At 37.7% G+C, this 24,338-nt stretch overlaps 1 protein-coding gene across 2 annotated transcripts in view; it reads left to right on the top strand.

The window, feature by feature from the left end:
* The window catches only part of HDAC9 (histone deacetylase 9), a 460,923-nt gene that overhangs the window by 157,659 nt on the left and 278,926 nt on the right, over positions 1-24,338 (top strand). The window lies entirely within an intron of this gene.

Genomic DNA, 24,338 nt, shown 5'->3' with positions numbered 1-24,338 from the left:
TCTAAAGATACATCTGTCTCATCTATCTGTGTGCTATGTCCAATCTTTATTCATGTTTCAGTCTGAGCAATCAAATAATTTGTCATGTGAGTAAATGGAATTAAATGGAACTGTTTCTAGGTAATTTCACCATTACCACATTTACCTACATCTTTTGCAATGTCTTAGTATCAACAGAAGCTTGTGAAAGTTTTCCCTTCCATTTCTTTTTGTGTTATTATTGACTGGGACTATGAAAACTGTGAGTTCACTTTATAGTTACATCTCTCTTATGCCTGAGATCTTAAACCCACAGTTTCTCAGTCCCTTACAGAATTCAGTCCATGCTGAACAATGACAAAAGTTCCTAAATTCTACATGAGAGTTTTGCACATTATAGGAGAGGATAATAATGGAAGAGTATTGAAATACTTACAGTGTTACTGAGGATACCTGTTAAGGAGAAAATTGTAGCTGTAGCAAAACTAATTAGGGTTTCTTTGTAAGACAATAATCGTGTCAGAGCCAGCAGATAACATACTTAATTCTAATCAGCTTTCACTAATCGTGGAAGGTAAAATTAGTTATTAGTATTGAATCACAACTTTCCTTAAGTAGCAGTCTAAATCTAATTACCGTAAGTTACTTTACTTTCCACTTAATACTTTATTGTTGTCCACAAAGGTTTCGGTGAACCAGAGGCTATTTATACCTGAGTTGATGATGTGATTTTTCTTCAGTATATTTTTACAATTGATGTGGAGTGATCAGATACTAATTCAGATACTGATTTTGCAGCTGAAAAGTTTATGACTCTCATTAGAGTGAAGTCTGATATCTTGATTAATTATATGATGTGTACTGAAGTAGGTTTCAGATTTGTGTAAACTGGTATGACTTCATGACCTTCCAATTTCAGTAAAACTCATATCTACATTTTTGGAAAAGAGGATTCAGAGAGAAGAGAAGAAAAATAATTCATTTTTAAAGTAACTTTTATTAAAATATAACCCAATTTTATTTTAACAATGTTTTTAATTTTTCAAATATTAAGGTGCCACAGCTTGAGAGAGTATGTTGACTTCTACCAGATTCCTGTTGCCTTCAATAATAGTATGACCATAGAGTCTTTAGAATAGTAGAACTGAAATCAGTGGGAATAGAATTAGGCCAATGCTGAAGGCTTCCAAAAATTCTCTCCTAAAAATACTTGTGCTGTCTTATGAGTTCATTCTTGTGGTGAGGTCATACATTTGAACTTGAAGTCACCTCTTGATACCTTTAACTCTCTAACTGGGAGCATCTGAGGCCCCAAAGAGGTGATGGAGCTGCTGGTCTCCACCGCATGCACACGCACAGTCTCCAGCACAGGTGGCTCACTCTGTCCTGGAGAAACCCCCACAGCTGCAGTATGGAGACACCTGCATGAGAAGGCTTGAGCTCTGGGCTGTGCGGTGCCTGCCAGTATCTGGTGGTCAGCTGTAGTGACGAAGGCAGCTTTGCTATCTCGGGTGCTGCAGTGTGTGTTGGACTCCAAGTGGTATCCAAAGCCTGCATTTCCTAGGGAGTGGAATACAAATAGACAGGTCTGTTGCCAGGTCTATGTTAGGGATGGAGAGCAGCTCCAGGCCTTTTAGCTGTAGTGACTCTGGAGCACAGTCAAGATCCCTGGTGTGTAACAGAGCCAGGGCCTTGCATAACTCTGCTCCTGACACAGGAGTGCAGTTCAGACACTGAGGGGTGGGAAGGCCGAGTGGCATGACTGCAGTACTGAGGTTTTCAGTTTTCTCCCACCTTTCATCTCATCTATGTCCATTTAAAATAACTTTTTATGGATTTGTAGTCCTGGCAGCAAGTGCATAATTTATCCCTAAATGTTGCAATGCTGTAAAGTAAATAAATCAAAACAATTTTCCAGCTCTTAGGATGACTACAGTAAATATTTGCTGTGCAAAATTAAGAAAGAAATATAAACTTTAAAAAAAATAATTCTCCCCCCAAAATGAGATTTTGTGTAGAAGTCCCAAAACTTTTTTCCAATTTTTATTTTTTTCCCCAAGTATTTAATGGCAACTTGTTGGGGTTTATTTTGTGATTTCCTTTTTTTTTTCCCCACACAAAAAGCAATTTCTACTTTGTATTTGAAAACTATTGGTGCCAGCACTTCTATAAATGACAGTTAATATTCCTTATAAGTTGTGAGAGCAGATTCCCTGCATCAGTTCAGAAAAATGCCGAGCTTTTCTTCTCCAGTCTTTATGCAGTTGTAGATGAAGTTGTACTATTCTATGATAGCAAGCTCTGATCCCCACACGTAATTTATAAAAGCGTGCTTCAACCCAACCTAGGGTGATTGATTAGCCTTGTGAGAATTTCTGCACTGAAGTGCTAAGGCTCTGATTTTAGGTCTGTAAAGTAAAATTGCCTTTACCCCTGCATTTAGCCTTAATTTAAACCTTTGAGAAACTGTTTCACTTCCCTTGAGATTGTTTCGGTATAGCTGATTCCCATGGTGCCCATGTCTGCTCTTCAGGTAGCTGTTCTGGTTGAAGGCCTTATTATCTGTGCCACAGGCTTGTTACTTTCCATTATTACATGTTACTTTATTTCTAAAAAATTGCCATAATAAGGGCTCGTGCGACTTCTGCACCAAAGGCAAAGGCATGAGACATCCCAATAGGTCATCTGACTGGTGTCCTCAAGTGAAAATACCTTCTGCTAGCAGAGTTTGCAGGCAATGGTCACCAACTGCTGAATTGCAATGGGAACACCAATACTTCAAACCAACTGGGCTACATTTGGAGTGGGTAGTCTATTAATGGCTTGAATTTATTAGCTATGTTTAAATTCACCAGAATAGGCTGCTTAAATAAACCTATCTATCTATGCTTGACCCACCATCATAAATTATTTACAAAATAAATAAAAGTGTAAACCCCATGAACTTGTAAGTGTAGATCTAAGGCATAAGTCTTGCACTGAAAGGTGTTTGGGTGGTTTCCTTACTAATGTGGGGCACCACAAAAGATGGAGGATCTCACTGTGAGAACAAAGGACAATTCATGCATGGCATGTCTCAGTAAGTTCTGACTTCTCCACAGAAGTTTCATTTTCCCCATTATTGAAAAAAGAATTGTGAGCTACAGATGGTTGCCAGGATTATGTCCAGTCAGGTTTTGAGTATCTCCACAGATGGAGACTACACCAGCTGTCTTGCCAAACTGTTCTAGTGTTTGATAACCTTCACAGCAAATGAGGGATTTTTTTTTTCTTATTTCTAGAGAGAATTGGGTGTAGTTCAATTTGTGCTCATTGTTGCTTGTCCTTTCACTGAGCACCAATGACAAGACTCTGTTTCCTTCTTTGCTATCAGGTATTTTTATGCATTCACAAGATCTCTCTAAGCCTTCATTTTCTCCACTAAATATTCCCAGATCTCTCAGCCTCCTCTCACATCACAGATGCTCCACTGTGTGACCCAAACTGTACTGCAGATAGCAGGCAGTCCCTTTTAATCAGGTACTAGGTAATAGGGTTTTGCCTAAACTCTGCTTAGAGACTGGCTATTTAAAAGGACTTGCTATTTAAAAGTATTTAATTCAGTCAAAACAATGCACATTCTTTGAAGAGCAGAAAAGAAAAGTCTCTGTGCTATTATTTCTGTCAAGGTTTTTTGTTTTGGTTTGGTTTGCTTCGCTTTGGTTTTTTTTTGTTTTACAAGTTTATTATTTCATCTAGCTTTACCTGTTGGTAAAAATGTCAGAAAATTGTACCTGTTTTGCCAGTCCTCACCCTTCATTCCTGGAAAAGTATGAGAGAATCTTTCATTGCTCAGCTCTGACCTCATAGTCCAGTTAAGGAAATGCATGAGAGACAGTGAGGCTGTATTGCCAACCCAGAATAAAAGTCATGAGTCAGTCCTCAAAACTCAGTAAGCTCAGAAGCTATTTACTGCATAATTATATACTGCTTGAGTATCTTTAGGACAGTCCTATGTTTGCCTTGTTTGGTTCTTTTTTTAGGTTGAAGATTTATGCCATGTTCTCAAGCATTCATTTGAACCTCGTAGGATAAAAATAACTTTCTATATAATAAACAAATTTTATAAGCATTTCATTTTTCATTTATATATATTTATATATACATATGTATGTGCATATGAAAAGGTAAATTCTTAACTAAAGTTCTAACTATTGAATTCAGATATGTAGAGACAAACAGAGATACAAGGCATCTGTGATAAGCTTGTATGACATATTAAGTACTGCATGTTGGATGCAATTCCATTACCCAAAAGATGAAATAGCCAGATGTAATTATTTTGCTTGGAGATTATTTGTGATGGGACATTTTGTGGAAATCGTCCCCTCTTGAGATTCAGTAATGCACTAAATACAACTTTGTGGACTTTAATACTTGAGAATAGTTTTGTTTACTAGCATGTTTCTTAGATTTGGTTATATACAGGAGTATATGAGGCATAATTCATCCCTCCAAACTCACTAATAGAACTCTGAGCAGAATAAAAAGAAATTTTTTCCCTGTCATAATCTGCACTCATATCTCCTTATCTCACCTCAGAATATTAGAAAGCTTGCTAATACTTTACAACAAAAAAAATGCAGTGTGAAAAGGTAATTCTTTACTAACATCCAGTAGAAATCCAACAAGTTTCTAAATTACATTTAAAGGATTGCAGAGGGGTTTTTTTTTGTTTGTTTTATTTTTGTCTGGTCTTTAATGTTTTCCCTGTAATTATTTTGCAGCAGGTGCAAGTATCCTTGATACCAGGCAACTGCATTGCTGGCTAAAATGTAAATACATGATTCATTGTCCCTGTGGAGCCCCAAGCATAGGCCTCACAGTTAATTATTAGTATAACGTTCTGGGGATGTATTTTTCCTTTTGTTGTTGGGGATGCTATTAAATGAATGGGGATGGCTTGCTTAGAAAAACTTGTTAAATATTAACTTACTGTGCCTTAAGGCACAGTTTGTCTGAAAGGTGACATGACAGACATTTCATTCAGGCTACATTAGATTTATTATATTTGTAAGGTTTTGAAACTCCAGAAGATTCCAACCTATTTACAAACAAGTTGAACAAACAGTGTGAAATATAGTTGTATTTCAGAAAAACAGAAGCATATTCCTTCTTTTTTTTCTTGATTTACATAAATATATATATTTAAGAGATTGCATTTTTATCACACTGTAAATATTAGTCCAGATACTTTTTTTTTAAAGCATCTTCCTTCCCACCCTATGGCCTGAGTGAGAGTCTTATTCTGTGTATTAGACTGGCACTTCCATTGAGTAGTTTTTGTAGTGATTGGGCATATCAGCCATAAGGCTCATGTGCCGTAGGTTTGGTTTTCTGGCTCTACCAGATTTTCCTGCATGTAGAACAGTCCAGAGCCCACTGCTTGCTTGGGAACAAGAAAGTAGGGCAGGTGGGAGTGGACAGTCTCTAAATGGACTAAGTAATCTATGGAAAGCAGCTGCAAAGTGCCCCTGGGATGGAAAGAGGTTGAGCACATCTGACTTGGTCTGTGTTGTACCCGTGTCTTTGCTTCCTTTAGTTGTTTTGAGGCACTGAAGCCAGAATCTGAAAATAAAACTTATACAGAGGATAAGATTTCTGGGTTTTCTTTTTAGCTAAATACAAGCCCAGTAAACTCCACCTCTGTTTCAGCAAGATTCTTTCAACTCGAGTGATGGCAACATCCAACTGAGACAGTACTAACCAGAATGGTGGCAGAAAGTGTCCTGCTGCAGTGTTACACACAGCTTCCGTATTATGCCACAGTGGTGCGCTACCATGAAGAACTAGGTATCCTGTCTCCATGACTGGGTATAAAAAGATGTCTAGGAAGAACTTGTATGATATTTCTCTTCAATAATCTCAAAAACTCCATCTGCTTTCACCTCCAGCGGCTTATTTTGGCATCCATAAAATCCTTTTTCAGGGAATTCCATGGGTCTGTTACCAGGTATGTGAAAAACTGCATAATTTGGCTTCATTTCAAGTGATTTTTTTGAGTTACTTCTTGATGACATTTAGTTCTTGTACTTAAACACACTGAACAATTGGTCCCTATCCTCCACAGTAGCCATGAACTTGAAGATCTTTATCACTTTATATCCTTGCTGCCTGTCTCTGAACATCTCCCAGTTCTATTCTATGCTTTCTGAAATGAAGGGATCCAATCTGCATTTGGTATCAAGGTGAGACAGGGATTCATTCAGTGCTGTGATGATGCTTTCAATTTTGTTCCCTGTTGTGATGACCCACCCTTAAGAGGAAGGAAGCACCTAAGATTCATTACTATTCCTTTCATAATACCATTTTCCATTGGTTGATGTTTTTTTTAAAATTTCTGCTTAGCAGATATTTTCTTCTAAAACTATTTACAAATGTAACATTTAATTTCTGAGTGGTTGTAATTGTAAGGTGTCATTTTATACGTGAAACTAGGTTTGCTGTACTTATGCACATCCCTTTACCTTCCTTGAGTTCACTTGCCATTTTACTGCTGGTTCAGTTTCAGAAATCTCTTCTGCAGTCCTGCCTGGTTAGTTCTTGTCTTTACCATTTCATCATTTACTCCTGTTTCTGAGAGAGCCAGTGTTCACTAAACATGCTCAGTATTGATTAAACCTTACTGCAGTGGCCTTGTTTTCTCTGGATGCTGTTACAACATCCAGAACATACACTGGCCTGGAGTCTTTTTGGCAGTCTTTTTGCACCTCCTGTTTAAAGGCAGAATTCTTAAGTAAATTTACTAATTGATCTTTTTACTTTTTAGGGTGGGATAGGGAGTTATTGTGTTCCTATATTTAATTTTCTTCTCTGTGTGATTTTCATCAGGACACAACTTCAACTTTTTGAAGGATGTTTTCTAGTTCTCAAGCTCTCCTTACTAGTATTATTAGTGTTGTGTTTTCAGTTGGGTGTTCTTCCATGTAATCTCTCTACAACCTCTGAGGATTTAGCACTTTCTAGTGTCCTGTTTCTGTTTCAGCTATTCACATCCTTTAACATAACTACCACTTAGGAAAAAAAAAAAAAAAAGGAAGAATGAGGGGAAAAAAAAGAAATCTACCTTGTTGCCTTTGGCAATAGTGTAGCTGGATCAGGTCCAGCCAGGACCCTGCTGCTCAGGTCAGACAATTACTGTTTGTAGTTACATCCACTTTTGTGAAGTTATGGTGTATCAGAGTTTATGCCTCTGTGTTTGCCACAGCTTTTTATGTTTAAGAGTCCATAATATTCTTACATGGTGTTCTTCAACAAGGGATTTCCCTGCAATGAAGCCGTTCATAAATGTAAGCTGGAGTGGACATTTTTATGAGAGGGGAACTCTTAGATTACTTGAATGAAAGATGGGGTTTTTAGTAACACCAGTTAAAATGATGCAATGCCAGCTTTTACCATGGCATTTGCAGCTATGCTGGTTGATATGCAGGACTGAGAAAATAAAGTGTGTGTACAAGAAATGGTAGAAATATTTGATTCACGTTATCATTAGAGGTGGGGGAAGGCATGAAATTCAACCAATCAGTCAAATGGTGAGCAATCTGTACATCCAGTGCTTGGCTTTAAGGTCCTTTTCTTATACGTGGTTGGGCAATACAGGGCTACATTGTAAAAATATAAAGAGCTAGCTCTTTAGTTTGGTAGGCGTTGAAGGTCTTTGTCAAGTTTTCCCAGCTTCACAGATCCAGCGAGTTTTTGTCACTGACTGCAGGTGACTTCCTTGGCTTTCACCACCCTTGCGCCTCCAAATCTAGCCAACCATGTAACCAACCTTGAATGCAAGGCTTCAGGGCTTTTATCTGGGTGAGTGTCACAGCTCAAGCCTATGACACTAGGTGCATGGTCACTTTTTATGGCTTGAGGCAATATTGCAGAAAATTATTAATATAATTTTAAGAAAATAATATATATTTGGGAATATATTTTTTCTTATAACAAAGGAGCATTGCGCCTCATGTCTGTGTTATGCTTTCTTATAGTAAGAAGGTGATTATACCTGACACAAACAGCTGTTTCTGCCCAGATGCACATTTTCTCTATGGAGTCCTTTGTGGGACCCCAAGGCACCCCTGCTGAGAAGGAATTGGGGGTGCTGGTGGATGAAGGGCTGGATGTGGGCTACCATGTGCACTTGCAGCCCAGAAAGCCAATTATATCCTGGGCTGCATCAAAAGCAGCGTGGCCAGTAGGTTGAGGGAGGTGATTCTGCCCCTCTACTCTGCTCTAGTGAGATCCCATCTGGAGTGCTGCATCCAGCTCTGGGGTCCTCAGCACAGGAAGGACATCAATTTGTTGACGTGAGTCTAGAGGAGGGCCACCAAGTTGATCAGAGGGATGGAGCACCTCTTCTGTGAGGAAAGGCTGAGAGAATTGGATTTGTTCAGCTTGGAAAAGAAATGGCTTTGGGGTGACTTAATTGTGGCCTTCCAGTATCTGAAGAGAGTCTACAGGAAAGACGGAGAGGGACTTTTTACAGGAGCATGTAGTGACAGGACAAGGGGGAATGGCTTCAAACTGAAAGAGACTGAGTTTAGATTAAATATTAGGAGGGAGTTTTTTCTGTGAGCGTGGGAGGCACTGGAACAGGTTGCCCAGATGAATACATCCCTGAAGTGTTCAAGGTCGGGTTGGATGGGGCTCTGAGCAACCTGGACTAGTGAAAGCTGTTGGAACTTTAAGGTCTCTTTGAACCCAAACCATTCTATGATTCTATGATTCTATGATTTTGACCTGTCATAACATGGTAAAACCAGGCTCATATATGCTTTCTAGTTAGTTTTGATAAGTTGCCAAGTCACAATGCTTAATTCAGTACAATGAAATGGGGTTTTAGTGGTTTTGATAAGCTTTTGAAACAGTAAGAGACAAGACGCTTTTTATTTATAACTGAACTGTTTATGGTGGTAGGTTTTTATTGAAGCAGTAATTCAACTAACAATTGCACTGTCAACTCTTATCTCTAGGTAGGAAAATGAAAAAAGACATTTGTATTGAACACATATTTCACTGCTAAGTGTTGTGGTAATTTTAATTTGTAACCTTTCAAATGAAGTAAATAACTTTTTTTTTCTCTGTTTAATGATTCCCCCCCTCCCAATCAATCAATTTTTCCCTTTGAAATCAATTTTACTCTATTTTTGGAGCTATCAGTTGTGGGTGGCAGCAGGCAATTTCCTGTGGATTGGACAGATGTGAATTCAAGTCAAATTGTCTGTGTCACTTCTAAGCTGGAACAGAAACATCTCCACCAAAGCTTCTCTCCTGCAGGTTCTTCCACAGCAATGAATACCATGAGCTCAGATAAATTCCTGACTGTAGTGGCAGAGGCTTAGTAGTTTGAATAAAAGCTCAGATCTTACCATAGCTGTGAGCAGATCCTTTGCAAATGTATTTCATGTAACATATCAATATGAATTATGTATTCTGATAAGCAATTGTTGATTTTTCAAGTTTTCCTTCTTTGTCCATTGCAGCAACTTTCGGTGCTTCTTTCTATTCTCTGTGATAACAGTTATCCTTAATGGTTCACTAAAGTAAAATAAAATACAGAAAAGGTCTACTGATCTTTTCACTGTACCTTTTGCTGTGAGATAGACATATATTTCTCTTGGCTGTATTTTCTGTGTGGTCTTCTGGATGAGATGCAGGCGTGGACTCCAGAGCTGCTTGAGACAGTGGCAGTAAAGTCCATTGGCTCCAACAGGAAAAACAACCCAGCTGACATACTTCGCTTTATTGAGAAGTATGAGATACAGTTGCAGCTTTCACAGTCCCTCCTAGAAGTCAGATATTCTGAGCTTTGGACGCCTAATGTTCAGCTTCTTGTCAGAAAGTCTATAATAATTACATTTGAAAGGTTTTGATGCAATGTAATCTGAAGAAAACAAGCTTTATAAAAAGAGTGATGGTAAATTATGTGTTGCACATCTTATATAGCAGAAATGTTGTCTGTCATAAATGTTCCATTGATATGATATGTTTTTAAAATAAATTTCATACTTCATGCAACCACACATCGTTGTCATGTCTCCCAACTTGAACAGAGGTAAATAAAATTGTTTTGCACATAACTGTAGACAAGGTAGCTTGCTTAAAAATGGATACTGTTAAATTTAGTGATATATCAGTCTTCCTTGATTAATGATATTGTAATGAATTATTGTAGTTTTAATCTAATGTATTGCCCATACTGAGTAATTTACAAATGGGGTTAGTTACTGAGCTGTGTGGAAAGTTTCCACTTGAAGTGGAAAGACAACAGAAAAGAATGTAAAGTGTAGTTCAAAAAATTGCGAAGTAGCAGGAATTAGGAAGTGTCTTGTTAGTTTCATAGTTTTGTCTTTGTAAATATTTTTAATTTTCCAGTGTCTCCCCCCTCCTCCCCTTTTATGCTCTGGGATAATTCAGAAATAGCTAGTGATCTCATCAATCCTGTCAGGTGGTATAGTGAAGTAAATAAGGTCATTTAAGGCTTATCTTTAATATGCAATGTCATTATTTTTTCTGTGGGTCAAATCTGCAGGGATTAATATAATTTGAAGCAGGTTTGGTTCTGTCAGGCACTGGCTTAGATTTTGAAATGAACTTTAAAAATTAAGAGTAATTTAGTCTTCAGAAAAACATTCCCTAAGTATTATATGTAAGTGGATAGCACTAATCCTGCCCCTTTCTACTCTGTTTTTCCACAGTATCTATTCTAAATCAATCTCTATATCTTTTTTCTGGTTTTTTTTCTTCCCATTTTACTGTTGTCTTTTGATTTGTTATTCTGCATTCAAAATCTGTCTGTTGCTGAGAACCCTCAAACTCGTTTTCCTGTACCTCTTGGAAGGCGCTCAGCATTTCTCAAGGTTAGGCTCAGTGTTCAAATCATCACAGTTGAGATTTGTTTCTAATTTTAGATGTGACACCATCTTTTGTGACATGATGTGACCATATTTGTGAGGAAGGAGTTAGGACAGCAGTAGTCATATCTTTAGCTTTGCATTTAATATAAAAGCAACAAAGATGAGGAAATCTCAAAGAGGTGATTTTGCTGGGCTACTGTCTTTTCATAAATAAGAAAATATAAAGGAATTCAGGAACTTCTGCAATTAAACTGTCAGTATTTTCTTAAAATAAGAATGCAGTGGAAAATTGACTTAATATTTGTTAATATTTATGAAATATGGAAAACAAGGAGACAGATGGCTTTATGCAAGGTCTACTGATGATTCTTTTCTCAACAGATCTACTAGTGTATTTGTAGAGCTCATAAAGGAGATCTTAGAGCTGAAGGCAATAGTACATTGTAGGCCCTGACCTAACCTTCATTGCATACCTCTAACATTAGCTCACAATGGTTATTTTAAGCTTTTCTTTTAATATAACCTAGTAATTTCTTTGCTATTTTTTACCTAGTTGGTATAAAGCACCTGTAAACATCAGGGCTGAATGTCTTGGTAGAATTATAGACCTCACTCCCTTTTGTTATTGTTACTTCTAGAAAGTTTGTTTTATCATGAAAACACACTGAGTTACATTAGATGTAGCTTATTAGATAAGCTTTTTTTGTTTTCTAAAATTTGCATGCTGCAGCTGTGTCTTGTCTTTGAGTAGTTTAGCTTTCTACTGTTGTGGCATAATGCTTGATGATATTTGTCGATATTCAACTAATAAAGGAAGACTGGTGCCAATCTTCCAGATCCATAGATGACAAATTTCTGTCATGTGAAAGTGCAAGGGTATAAGTTGCTTCAAAATAAAGTCTCTGATTGTTTCTGTAGCACCATCCATGTGCGTTGTACTTAAAGTAAAAAATATGAATTGCCCCTCCCTGAAAACACACTTTTGAAATGAAAATGTAAGGATTTAGTAGATCCCTATCAGGATCCCTATTCAGCGTGTAAGACACATGGCTGAAATGTATGTAGTCTGCACAGCATGATGCAGATTGAGGAGCAAGAGGGGAATAGTGTAAGGGTAGTTGGGAATTTGCAGACTGTCCTGGTGATAGTCAGAGGATGCTGAATTGGCTAAATGAACAGTGTTACTGTATGCCACTGTGTTTGCTTGCCTTGAACATGTTTTAAGGCAGGCATAGGAAAGTATCAATAGAGAACTGAAGAAACAGTTGACATTTGGACTTTTTTTTTTTTTAATAGACCCTAGACTTATTCAGAAAGCTTTGCTTATGCTTTGCAGTCTTGTCCTTTGGTGACATTGGACATATGCTTTTAAGTCATTCTATCTTGTTGAGTCTCAGACTGATAATGTGGTTTTTCCCAAACTGCCATTTTTCTGTGTTTGTTTTTCTAGCAGGCTTCTAAGTTGCATAGTAACCATCCCTTTTCTGCAGCCACCTCCCACTCCTCCTTTTCTATTCAGGTGCAACTCCCCTTCTGTGCACTGTGGGAAGAATGTTTTCTCTCACGGAATAAAAAGCCTACCTTTGTTTCACGTTTTCCAAAAGTAGGGTTTTATTCCTCTCTGTTTTCCATATAACAATGGATAAAATTGCCTCTGGAAAGATTACAGCTGATGAATATTAAGTATACAAGCCTCACAGTATATTCTCAGTGTCCTTACATCTGCTTTGAAATGGTGAGCCTTTGTAATCAAAAGGAAATGATGCTTTTTGGATGCTTTCCCTTTCACTTGCCTATCCATTGATATTTCACTAATTTATCACATGAAAATGTTGAATTCAAGAATTGCCTCTGTTATTTGAAAAGGTGAAACAGGAGAGGTCTTTCCCCTTTTGTTGACTTTTTAAAAAACTAGACATTTCCAGGAGAAAGAGACACAAGGTTAACAGCTACAAAACTTAAAATGTGGGATGATTTCTGAATGCTGAAACCACCACTGCCCTCTCCAAAAAAATGGAATGAGACGTGACAAAATTGTCTGCGTTTGAAGTTTTCTTTCAGTAGTTGAGACAAAAATTTCTGCAGTATCTCTGTAGATGTAGGAAAGATGAAAGTTTGCAAGTACAACAGGAAAACAACTGTTAAGGAACACGTTCTTAATTGTATTAGATGAAGAATGTTCAGGCTGTTAATAAAGAAATTGAAGGGCACAATGGCTATTAAAGGATCAAAGAAGGAGAGGTAAGGGTGTGAAATATAGTGATAAATATAGACCAATGAAGATTAAAAAAAAAATTAGTGATCAGAAGCTTCTGGGAGGAGAGACAGTGGAGCACTCTTTAGAAACTACAGAAAGCAAATACAAGACAGAAAACTGTAAATGACAGAGGCATTCATTTATGCATTAAAAGAATGGGAAACCTGATAAATGTTTGACATGAGCTGTTCTTTAAGGAATGCTTTGCATCTCTTTTTGAGTTCAACAATTGGCAGAGATTATGGCAGTTAAAACTTTGTGAAGTGAATTCTGAATTAATGGGTCTGGAATAAATGTAAATTCTAATGATTATGGGGTGTTTTCTTAGCTGATAGCAGGACAGTGGAAGAACTTTTACTGCAGAAGCAGCTGTTGGCAAATCTGTGGAGGATCTCCAAGCCTCCATCAGTACAGGAAAGTAGCAATGGCAATGGTAGTACAATGACAGTACAAAACCACAACATCTACTTCTATCTGATGGAGGGAGGCACTTTATGTTTATCATCGTAACAACGAGGCCTCTTCATAAGGCTTCTTCTGAGTAATTTTTTCATCCTGAAAGGAAATATCTTGGCCATATGTATAAAATCCATATCTAGTCAGACATGGAAGAAAAGAACCATATTGCTGGTCAGTGATTTTCTGAGCAAAGAAGCTCAATTCCTTGTATTGACCTAAGGAGGAGAGTTTTAAGCCAGCTGGTTGAAGAGAAACAAGAGACTAGCGTGGGAGAAACCTCAAAAGTGTGTTTTGTCTGAGGCATGGAGGGAGTCATCAGCATTTCATTAGCGAATGAAAGGTGGAGTTAAAGCAGAAGAGCAGGACAGGCACTCGTGTATGTGCAATAATGAAGAAAGACTAATGGTAAGAAAGAAAAGATGTAGAAAAAGTGGTTCTCAGTTACTGTTTTTTCTCTTGGAAAACAGTGGTGGGAGTAGTAAACAAAGAAGGAAAGGATTGCATTTACAGACATGGATCCCACAATACAAAGACTGTTCTGGTCAGTTTGAAAGGAACATCCTACAGAAATATTTACCCTTATTTGCAAATGAGATTTCCAGACTCATGGGAAGGGCATGAAAAGAACTCGTTAGTTTAATGTTGACGAGAGCAGAGGCAATTTATCATGGTCAATCATTGTTCAAATATCCTCATGCCAAAAATAGACCAAAAACTAACTGACCATGCCAGGTCTGTGCTGGAGATGAAATAGAAGGAGCAGGTGGGTATGGCCACAGCTTTAGCGGAATGGGGAAAAAAGTCCTTCAGTTGATCCCATTACTTCATCAATGTACAACCGATTCAATGACAGAAATGTTTGCCCAAAGGCGTGCATTTGGTTTTTAGGTATTTGTTACTTTTTTTTTTAATTCATTGTCTTGAGCTAAAATAGACAATTTTTTTCAACGCCAGGCATTTAATGCCTATATGAGTGAGATTCACTGCTTGCCACAGCTGTTGCTTTTTTCTTCCTGTGAATGGAAATATCACTGAGTTGTAAGCCTGGGAACCTAGAGACGCATAAAGTTTTTTTAATTGTGCTTTTTCTCAAGTGGCAATATTCTGTTTACAGAACTATATAAAATGTTCTGAAGAGAAGGACAAGTTAAGGGAATACAGGTAAAAAAAACACCTTTTGAAATATGAAAGCAAACACAGACTTTTTGTGTTTGTCTCTGGCTTTTGAGGAAAAAACATCTACCCTTGTGGTTTGGGGAAATCACATGCAATTTTATTTCGTAATACTCAGCTATCTGAAGTAATGTAGGATCTAAAAAGCATTGAGAGTCATGGGTAGTAATCAGAATTGCCTGTGGAAGGATGCAGATTACCAGTTCCTAACTGGTACACTGTAAAAGTAGTTTGGCAAAAGTATTTTAACCTAAAGAAAGTGTATGTTCTCTACTTCCATGATGTCTGAGCACCCTTAAAGCACTTGTGTTCTAAATAGTAATATTAAATATACTGCTGTTTATTCCCTTTTGACAGACGGGGATCTGAAAAATAGAGTGTATGGGATCTCCAGTCACTGGAAATCTGTGATCAGCAATTTCAGCTCAAGACTGCTCAATCCTGAGTGCCCTAACAACCATATTCTATTTTTTTAAAACATTCATTATCCATCTTTCATGGACATCTTTAAGAAATGTATAACGAATACATAGATATAAAAAAGGTCACATTATCTTTTTGAATGTTACTAGAGGAAAAGTAGAAACCTATAAGAAAAAAAAACAAACAACCAGTCAAAAAAAGTCCACTAGGGTTTTGTATGTGTCTAGCAGATACTTCCTTCCTGTGTATCAATGAAATGTTACTTTCCTTCTTGGTACTGCCAGACTAAGACTGCTGCAGGTCTTGCTTTCTGCTAGTGAAGAATTACATTGCTTCAGGTAGAGGGACAAATGCTACCTTGTCAAATATGGAACTGACCATCCATGTGAGTCAGATCGGGTAGGATATTATCATATCTTGCCTCTAAATTGAAAATTTGAAAACTGTATTATCAATTTTAGTGATGGGCAAAATTAGTTCTCTTCAAATCTGTGTGTTGAGCAGAATAACATATAACAAACCTTACTGTGTATCCTTTTTGTCTTGGAAAGACAATTAAAATAAATATGAAGCTTATTAAATGGGGTGGCCAAATGATATGGATTGTTTACAGCCTCTCCTGTGACGCCAGCAGCATTGGGAATGTCCCTTTGTCCTCTCAGTGCACAAATGGCATGTTCCAATTGCTGCCTCCTCTGGAACAGAAAAATTACACACCGGTGGGGGAGTTTTGGACATTAGCTTTGCAGAGGAAACTGAGACCATTCTCTAATCTAAGTCCTAAGGTAGCCTTGATTTAGTTTGAAGTTTGATGAAAAGTAAAGGCATCAGATGAAGTCTTGTAGAAATTGCTTAACTCAATATTCCTTTTTCTGCATCATCAGAAAATGTAGTTTGTTCTGTACAGAAACTAATTGAAGAATATTGTTCTCGTTTTCAAAGGAGACCTTAATTTTTTATTTCATTAATGCAGTTTATATCTCTACCAACATGGATTTAAATTGTTAGAAACGAGATTTAAAAAACCCCCCTGTGTTCTAAGACTTTTTTTTCCCCATAGTGTTCAAAATACATTTGAGTGCTGTTTCCTTTGGGCATATCTTTAAATGATGTTGGCTAGTTTGAGTAGTATGTTAATGTCGACCGTATAGATTTTCTGTGATTCATCAATTTCTTCAATATGCAAGTCCTCTTGGATAGCTGTTGTGCCACTGGTAATGAGAATTCTGGGTTAGTAAAGCACTATCGGGAGTCCTTTGAACTTCTCTTACTGTGCTTATGGCTTGACAAGGCAGAGAACCTCATGACAATAAAAAGTTCTTGCTTTTTTTGCTTGTGCTTTTTTGAGCTCTATTGGCAACCTGATCTGGTTTCCTTTAGAATGAATAAATATGTGTAAAACCTTGACATGCTGAGCAAGGACAGGAGAGTAGCAGGAGCACTTGAGAGACTCCTTAACATGGTATTGCCAGTGAAACCTCTCTGTCCCATCCAAGAAAACATCATTCCACTGACCAGCAATGCAGCAGTGCCAAGACTGCTGCAGTGCGGTTTAATTTTCATGTTCAATAAATGTGTTGTTTAGTACACATGGTCTTCTTTAGAGCATGATCATATTTAGGATACTAGAGAAATGGCTGTCCTCAGATTCATGCACTGCCTAGAAACACATTCTTTTCCAATGCCACTTGAGAAGAAATGAACAGAAGGATTTACCATGATCATTCAGGCCAGCCCTCCACAGCTACAGGTCACTCTGAAGGAGGTACACAGACACTAATCTGCTAACCACCTCTGTACTTTCTTTCTCCTCATACTGCAGGAGTATGCACAACCCCCCCCGGCATCCTGTGACAAGATTGTGGTCAGAAGGATCACAAGGCAAAGTATCACAAAACATCTGAAGTCCAGAAAAAGTGTGTGAGAATTGAAAGCACATCCCAAACTTTGGTGTCTGCAGTGCTAAATAACTTGGCAAAAAAATGAGATGGGAGCCATAGGACTCCAAAAGATTGACTAATGAAATATTTTTTGTTGACAGCCATCCTAGGGTATTTCTAGCCTGATATTCTTGTTGGTACATATGCCTTGGAGATTTCCCCTTGCAAATATAGTTAGTTGCTCAACTTCTCAACTCACTCATTTTCTGGTGGGTCCCAGAATAGCATACTGCTGTCTCTCTGAATTGCTGGAGGCTTTCTGCTCCATCTGAGAGGACACTAAATGAATAGAAGTGCATACAATGATTTAGGCCCCGAGTCAATAAAATACTCGATCATCACATGTTTTAAGCTAGACACTTGTTTATGTACCTTTCAGCTTTTTTTTTTTTTTTTACATCAGTGTATGTGCACTTTAGTATTTCAACTGTGGTGTGTGACACCAGTAGCTGAAAGTGCTTATTTATCTGTTTATATTTTTATACACACGCATATGAGATTTACACATATAAGGTCTTTAAGAGAAATAGGCTTTGTATGCCTGTAAATAGTGATTGAAAGTAAACAGTGTGTTTAAATAGCTTACAGTAGCATTTTCTTTGAAATTATCTAAATAAAACCAGCTTTGCTGTGTTACTTCAAGTAAATTACTCCTTAAATACAAGGTTGTCACATTTGTGTTCAGTGCAAAAATGGAGACAAGTATTTTTTTAGAATGGTAAGCAAATTAATATTATAAAACATGAGGATGTTATTTTTAGAAGCATTCTTACTGGCAATTAAAAGAAAAAAACTAAAGCTTGACCAACTTAAGCCTGTTTCATCACACTGGTAATTTACTTACATGGTGGTTTTTTCAGCCCTATTATTACAGAACATCTATTTTTAGTTAAGGCAGTGCCCATTTTTGCTGCACCCCTTTATCAGATAACACAAAACCAGTCTCATAGCTTTAGTTATCATCCTTTACTTCCAAAATGTAGAAAGCTTCCTCAGTCGTGGCAAATAAACCATTTGCAAACTGTATGTGCACTTTTTAGTTGTCCAAGTTTTCTGTCTCCAACTTTTTAGCTTTTCTTTTTTTCTGGTATTCTGGCAGAGGTAAGGAGAGAAGATGGAGAATACAGTCTAAGGTTAAGATAATCTAGGTTGTGATTTATTTATTAATTCCTGTGGACATAGGGGTGATACCCACTACCTTTAAGTGTCTAGTTTTTGTCACTATTACTTTTAGCCAAAACATTTACCCCATGTACAGCATTATTTTCTGGGCTGATGAAAATGCCCTCATTTTTTTAATAGACTATTCATAAAACCTTATTTGGATTATATTCAAATTTAAAATAAAAAAAAAAAATACAAATCTCAGGGAAACGTTCTTAGCAGTTTATTTCATTGGCAAGTGCTCTAACAAAGGGGGAAGGGACTTGAAATGAAGTGCAATTGTAGCATACACAGACCAGTCCCTCTGTGACTGATGACTTATGTAAGACCTGGCTTGTGATAGTGGAGATTCTCTGATTTGTTGACTGAAAAGTGCTGTTTTCCTGCCATTATCACCTATCCTGCCATCCTGTTCTCTTGACTACCAAACAACAGAGTATGAAGTGCATAGATGACTGTTATAGAGCTATGCTATATTTAGAACAGGCCCTGAGCCCAAGTTTGATTCTACATTTTGCACAGTCAGAAGCTTAAGCTCATCTAAAATAGTCTTCCTTCTTTGCTCCTGGCACTGGGATTCCAGCATTAGCGAGTTCGTTTTCATTTATTAATTCATTTTTTGACTGCCCTTTCCCAGCAGCAATTAGGATTGAAGCTAATTTGAGAGCTTTCCCCTCTCAGATTCTTTGCAAGATATAAATATATCTGATTGGAGTTGATTAGAATGGGAGTGTTGTCTGAACATGGATTCAATGTATTATCTTCCTGCTTCCCCATGCTTTTCATGCAAATTATCAGTTCTGACCTGTGCATTTTTTTGACCATTGCAAAGTGGGCTGAGGTTCAAAACAACCTGACAGGTTTTATTGTAAACAGTTTTCATTCTAGGAAACTGTAGGGCTTGGTACCAGCCTTGCCCCTTTGTCCTAGAGAACTTAAGAGCACCTGCCTCTTGCTACTTTGAGCCAGTGATGGGGCAGATGAGGAACGTGTGGAAGCAGCAGCTGCAGCTTCCCACATCTGCCTGCTGAGGTGTGACTTTGCCTGGGCCTTTGCTGTAGCTTCCCTCTCCATTTGTTCCATCCCTTCTATGGAACAGACTGCCCAGCAAACTGAACATTGCATGATTTGGCTAAATCAGCTTGAAGGATGAATAAAAGGCTTCTTAGGGCTGGTCTGGCCTTAGGAATACCAGTTGAATGCCTGTATTTACAAAAGTCAAGTTTATGACACCTTTTGGCAATATCATAGTATATTGGAAAGGTATTTTCTGTTGCACTAAGTAGCTGCATTAAGATTTTCAAGGTGGTTTGCTTAGCTAAAGGTTATATTTACTTGAAATGTGTTTTAATTTTCCTTTCAGAGTTATGAAACCTTGCTTTCGATTGTATTTTGATTTTTTTCTCTTTTACAGTCTATAAATTTGTTGCTTACACAAGGAAAATTAAGATCACAAGATTTCTCGAGAGAAATGCTGCTTTTACTGAAGTCAGGCAAAATATTTAGTTTATCCACTGAAATCACAGTTTCATCCTTTTAGAATCCTTTTAGCCCCAAATTCACCAGCACACTAAAACCAGCTCCCAATCTGGTGTATGTTGATTACCTTTTGATTTGCAGATCTGTTCCTTATCAGAGTTCAAGAGGATGAAGAAAATTAGATGAAAACTGGATCTGGGTTCACTGAAACATTTGGGAAAAAAGCCCCAGAACACAAGAGGATTGCTGCCATCCTGGTCCAGCTAACCATGAGGGTTTTATGTGGTTTCATAACAACATTATTGACCAGCATGAGATATGACCTTTTCCTAGCGCAGTAGTGGTCAATTTGTTACTGCTCTCAGAGGCATGTTTGTGCATGTAACACTGTTTCTCCACGTGCTTGAATGCTCCCCTGTGAGGGGTGGAGATGCTGGGAGAGGCAGCACAGTGGGAGAGACTGGCATGTGCCCACAGCCCAGCACATGGTCTGGCATCTTGGGTCCATTCCTTGGCCCACACATTAAAGAACACCCTTTTTAATGCTTTATGTAATTTTTTTTTTCCTGGCCAAGCTTCCAATGGCTTGTAGTGGCAGTTCTCTGACTATATATTAATTTTTTGATATTTAAGAAAACATCTTACTTGCTTCAAAACTTAACAGAGTAATTGTCCCAATCTATTTCTTGTCTTAAATCCAAAAAAATCACTTAAACCCAGGCATATATTGCAAGCTAGAGATGGTGTTCCTATTGGTTTTCTAGCCATAGAGGCTGAGTAGTCTGTTCTCCAGGAACAGTGACCAGGTTGATCTGACCTACCAGACTACCCAGCATCAGGAGATGCTGTGTGAAACCCTGCATGGATGTACAGATTATCTGCTCAGTAGATGTGCAACTACCTTGAAATGCCTGGAGGATGCTGAACATATTTCCAGCTGTTATGTGCTCTAGGGTTCCTTTATGCATGTCCATACAGGTGTGTCTGTCTAAGAAAGATTAGCATAGCCATGGAAGAGCAGGTAAATCTCACATTGCTCGTATCTCTGCTTACCTCATTAATGGCATAAAAGGGACAAAGTGCTTTGCTGGTCTGAGGCATTTATTTGTCAATATTTGATGTTGCTTTTGGCTGCATGGCTTGTGTGTTTATATGCAATTAACCTCAGTCTTGCCACAAAACATGGAGATTTTAGTTCCAACCTGATAAACAACTCTGTCAGCAGAATAAATGAATTTTGTATGTATTTCCTAGCCTAAATATTTATTTATTTCATAGCTCTACATTGGTATTTGGGTTTTTTTACTACTTAGCTTTTTGATTTAGGAAAGTACCTTTGAATTTATGAAGCCCTTAAGAAAATGCTTAACTTAAGCCTTGTGCTTATAATCAAGTATGTGTTGTTGAGGTGTTTTTCTGAATCTGGCAATTAATTTCTAGTAGACTTATTTATGTGAACAAAAAGTCATATTTTAAGAGGAGAAAGAAGTGATGTCATGAACTAGTTACAAAACCTCTGAGCTAATTTGCATGAGAAAGATGCGAGGCTCTCTGTATTCTTATATGAGAGATGATAAGAGACCCATCCATTTATCTAGCATAGCGCTTCTTATCCTCAAAACTTTGTAAAGTTTTATTCTCCCATTGTTTGTCATAAAATCCCCTAAAGCTACAGATACGCCTTCCTTTGTCCCAGAAAATTCCTTTGAAGCTTGAATTGAGCTTAAACATTAGAATTGCTGTTTTCTCCTCACTGGAAAAATGTCCATCATGTGGTTTTGCAGCACTGCAAAGGAAAGCAACATGTATTCCTGCAGAGGCAATGCCAAGGCTTGCTACACAGAAAACTAGTCAGAAACATTCATGCACTACATATTTCCAACAGAGCATGTGGATTAAGTGATCCATTTTAACTTCCCCAGGGACTTGGAATACAGCCCCTTAGTTCCAACGGGGAGCAGGACCAGACCACTACAGCATCTCCCCTGATTTCTTACTGATCCCAAACCATCTGCTTCTCTGTGGTAATAGTCTTTTGCTGTTCGTTAACATAGTTAATCCTCTAGTGTAAGCTGTAGTAATTTATGCTGGATGTTTGGGTTTCACGTGGTACTAATGGTATCTAATGAACTGTGACTAACAGAAACATCTGTTCTACACAATAGTTAATTTTTTTCTTTTTTCTTTTTTCTTTTTTTTTTTAATCCCAGTGATTAGATATACAAAAATAGTTAGGATCTCTTTAGGCTGCAAAGATTAGAACTCAAACCTTCAGCACTGAAATAGGCCAAATTTAATACTACCCATGCAACCTTGATTTAGCTCCCGCTTTTTTATGAATTGTTTGATTTTGATGCATGGTATGTCTTGCTGCCTTTTCACTAGCTAAATGAAAAAGGGGCTGAAGGAAGGTTGAATGGGACATCTGTAAGACTGCGGTGTCCTCATTTAACCATGAAGCTAGAGAACATCTCTTTATTTATTTGTGTATAATATTTGTGCTACAATTGAGCAATATGATAAAAAAACCTATGCAAGTATTCATTTACAAGTAAGAAAACTGCAAAAGTTGAAAAGTTATTAATATTAATGAAGGCTATGCTCCAGAATAACATGAGTGAGAAATAGGATATGCTAAAAACAACCAGTTATATATTGTTTGTACTTTGAAAGGAAAGTAACAAATTCAAAAAAAAAAAAGACGGAAGTGTTACTTATAGTGTTGCAGAGTTAATAATGCAATAGAAATCTTAGCTCTTTCTAATTTGAGGGCTTAATTTCTCAGTCTTAATGTTGCAGTAATGTGGTTTCCAGATTTAATATCCTTCTATTTATTTGTTTTTAACAACTCAGAGGGAAAATAAGAGAAACACATTGTGAAAATGCTGTAATGAGATCTTAGTGCTACTAACATGCCTTACATTTTCTATAAAGTTGCTGATTGCATTTAGAGTCACCTCAGCAGCACTAAATCATTTCAGCAGTTTACTCTTACCAACAGTGTCATTAAATTTCTCCAAGTTTAGAAAATGCATTTGAAAAAAACAGAAAGAAAATGCCTCGTTCTTGTATGAAAATGTCACTTTATAACATCTATAGTTTTAAAAATAAAAACCAGATTTTCTTCAGGCATGAACCCTTTATTCTTCCCCTGTGGGACTCCTAAGGAACTCTTTAAATTCACGTGATCGTGCAGTTAAAATCTGGGCTGACTCAGCAAAGTGTTTAACTATGTGCTTAAATTCTATTGCAATCAATAGAATTTGAGCATGTGCTTAAATATTATGTTGAAAAGAAATGGATTTACACACGTGTTTTAAAGCTAAGCATGTACCAAAGTAGGCCCATAATACGTCAAAGCAAATTGGAAGAATTCAGGTTGTAAAATCCCTACCTTTGTGGTGACTGACTTCATGAGTAAAGTATTTTGATATAGCTTTTATATATAATTTAAAATGTACAGTATAATGCTGTAGTTATTATGGTCTGTGAATTAGCTAAGATAGGACAGTTTATGTGTCTGTCAGCTTAAAATACGTACACCAGAATTAAGAATACTTGCAGCTAAATATCTAAATGTACATTTTCTACTCTTGCATATGGTTTGCTTTTATTTAGTTACTGAAGTATTTGAAGTCATTTAGAACTGTGAAGGCTATCTTTAAAAATGCAGCTGCATATATAAGAAGTTACAAGTACGTATGGGTACTTAATACCAGGATCCCACACTCCACCATTTTCGATGTTCTGACCTGTTTTTAACTTATTCCTCCAGTGTTTCCCTGTAATATGAAACCTGATTATTTTGAGGCACTGAATCACCAGACAGCGTCATGTTCTGGTTGGCTGAAGGGCATAAGCAATTCCACTTTTTTATTTGCTTCTTTCTATAAAAAGCTTTTTCTACATTAGAGAAGATTTCTGTTTCTCCTGGTGATCCCCCTTGCACTGTGTTAAACTTCTTCTGCCCTGTACTGTGAAAGTGGCACGTATTTCCCACAAAACATTTGGATATCTTTATTTTCCAGAGAAAATGTTTATGACATCAAATGGTCAGCAGTCAATGATGCAATGGTATGTGTTATGCTCACCTGCTGTCTTGCACTGTAACACCCTACCTGTCACTGTGCTGCCATTGTCCCTGCTCAGACCCATGCCCGTGCCCCTTTGCAGAGCTGGATAGATGCCATCTGCAGAGCTTCACTGCTTCCCCAGGAGCAGTACTGCCGTGGAAAATGGGGAGAGGGAAGAGAGAAGGCAAGGAGAGCAGGGTGATGAGTAGCAATAGGTGCTAACTTGAGGATCCTGCAGGGAAACCCCTGCTGCTGCCAGCTGCTGTGGTCTCCCATCTGTCCGTCTGGGACACATCCTAACCCTCAGCAGGACCAGGTCATTTGGCACATGGAGAAAGGAAATGGGATGGTAGAGGAGACTTGAGGCACAGACCTCCCAGATGCCATCAAGTATCCAAACATCAGAGGAGTGTCACAGTACTTTGTCACCCTGAATCTTTTCTTTGGTAACACAATTGTGAGAAGTATATAAAAAAATATACTTCCCTTGGCTATGATCTGTCAT

Source organism: Chiroxiphia lanceolata, chromosome 1, assembly GCF_009829145.1.
Source record: "Chiroxiphia lanceolata isolate bChiLan1 chromosome 1, bChiLan1.pri, whole genome shotgun sequence".
Classification (NCBI taxonomy): domain Eukaryota; kingdom Metazoa; phylum Chordata; class Aves; order Passeriformes; family Pipridae; genus Chiroxiphia; species Chiroxiphia lanceolata.
Note: the sequence above shows the minus strand (reverse complement) of the source record. Positions and strands in the feature narration are given on the sequence as shown.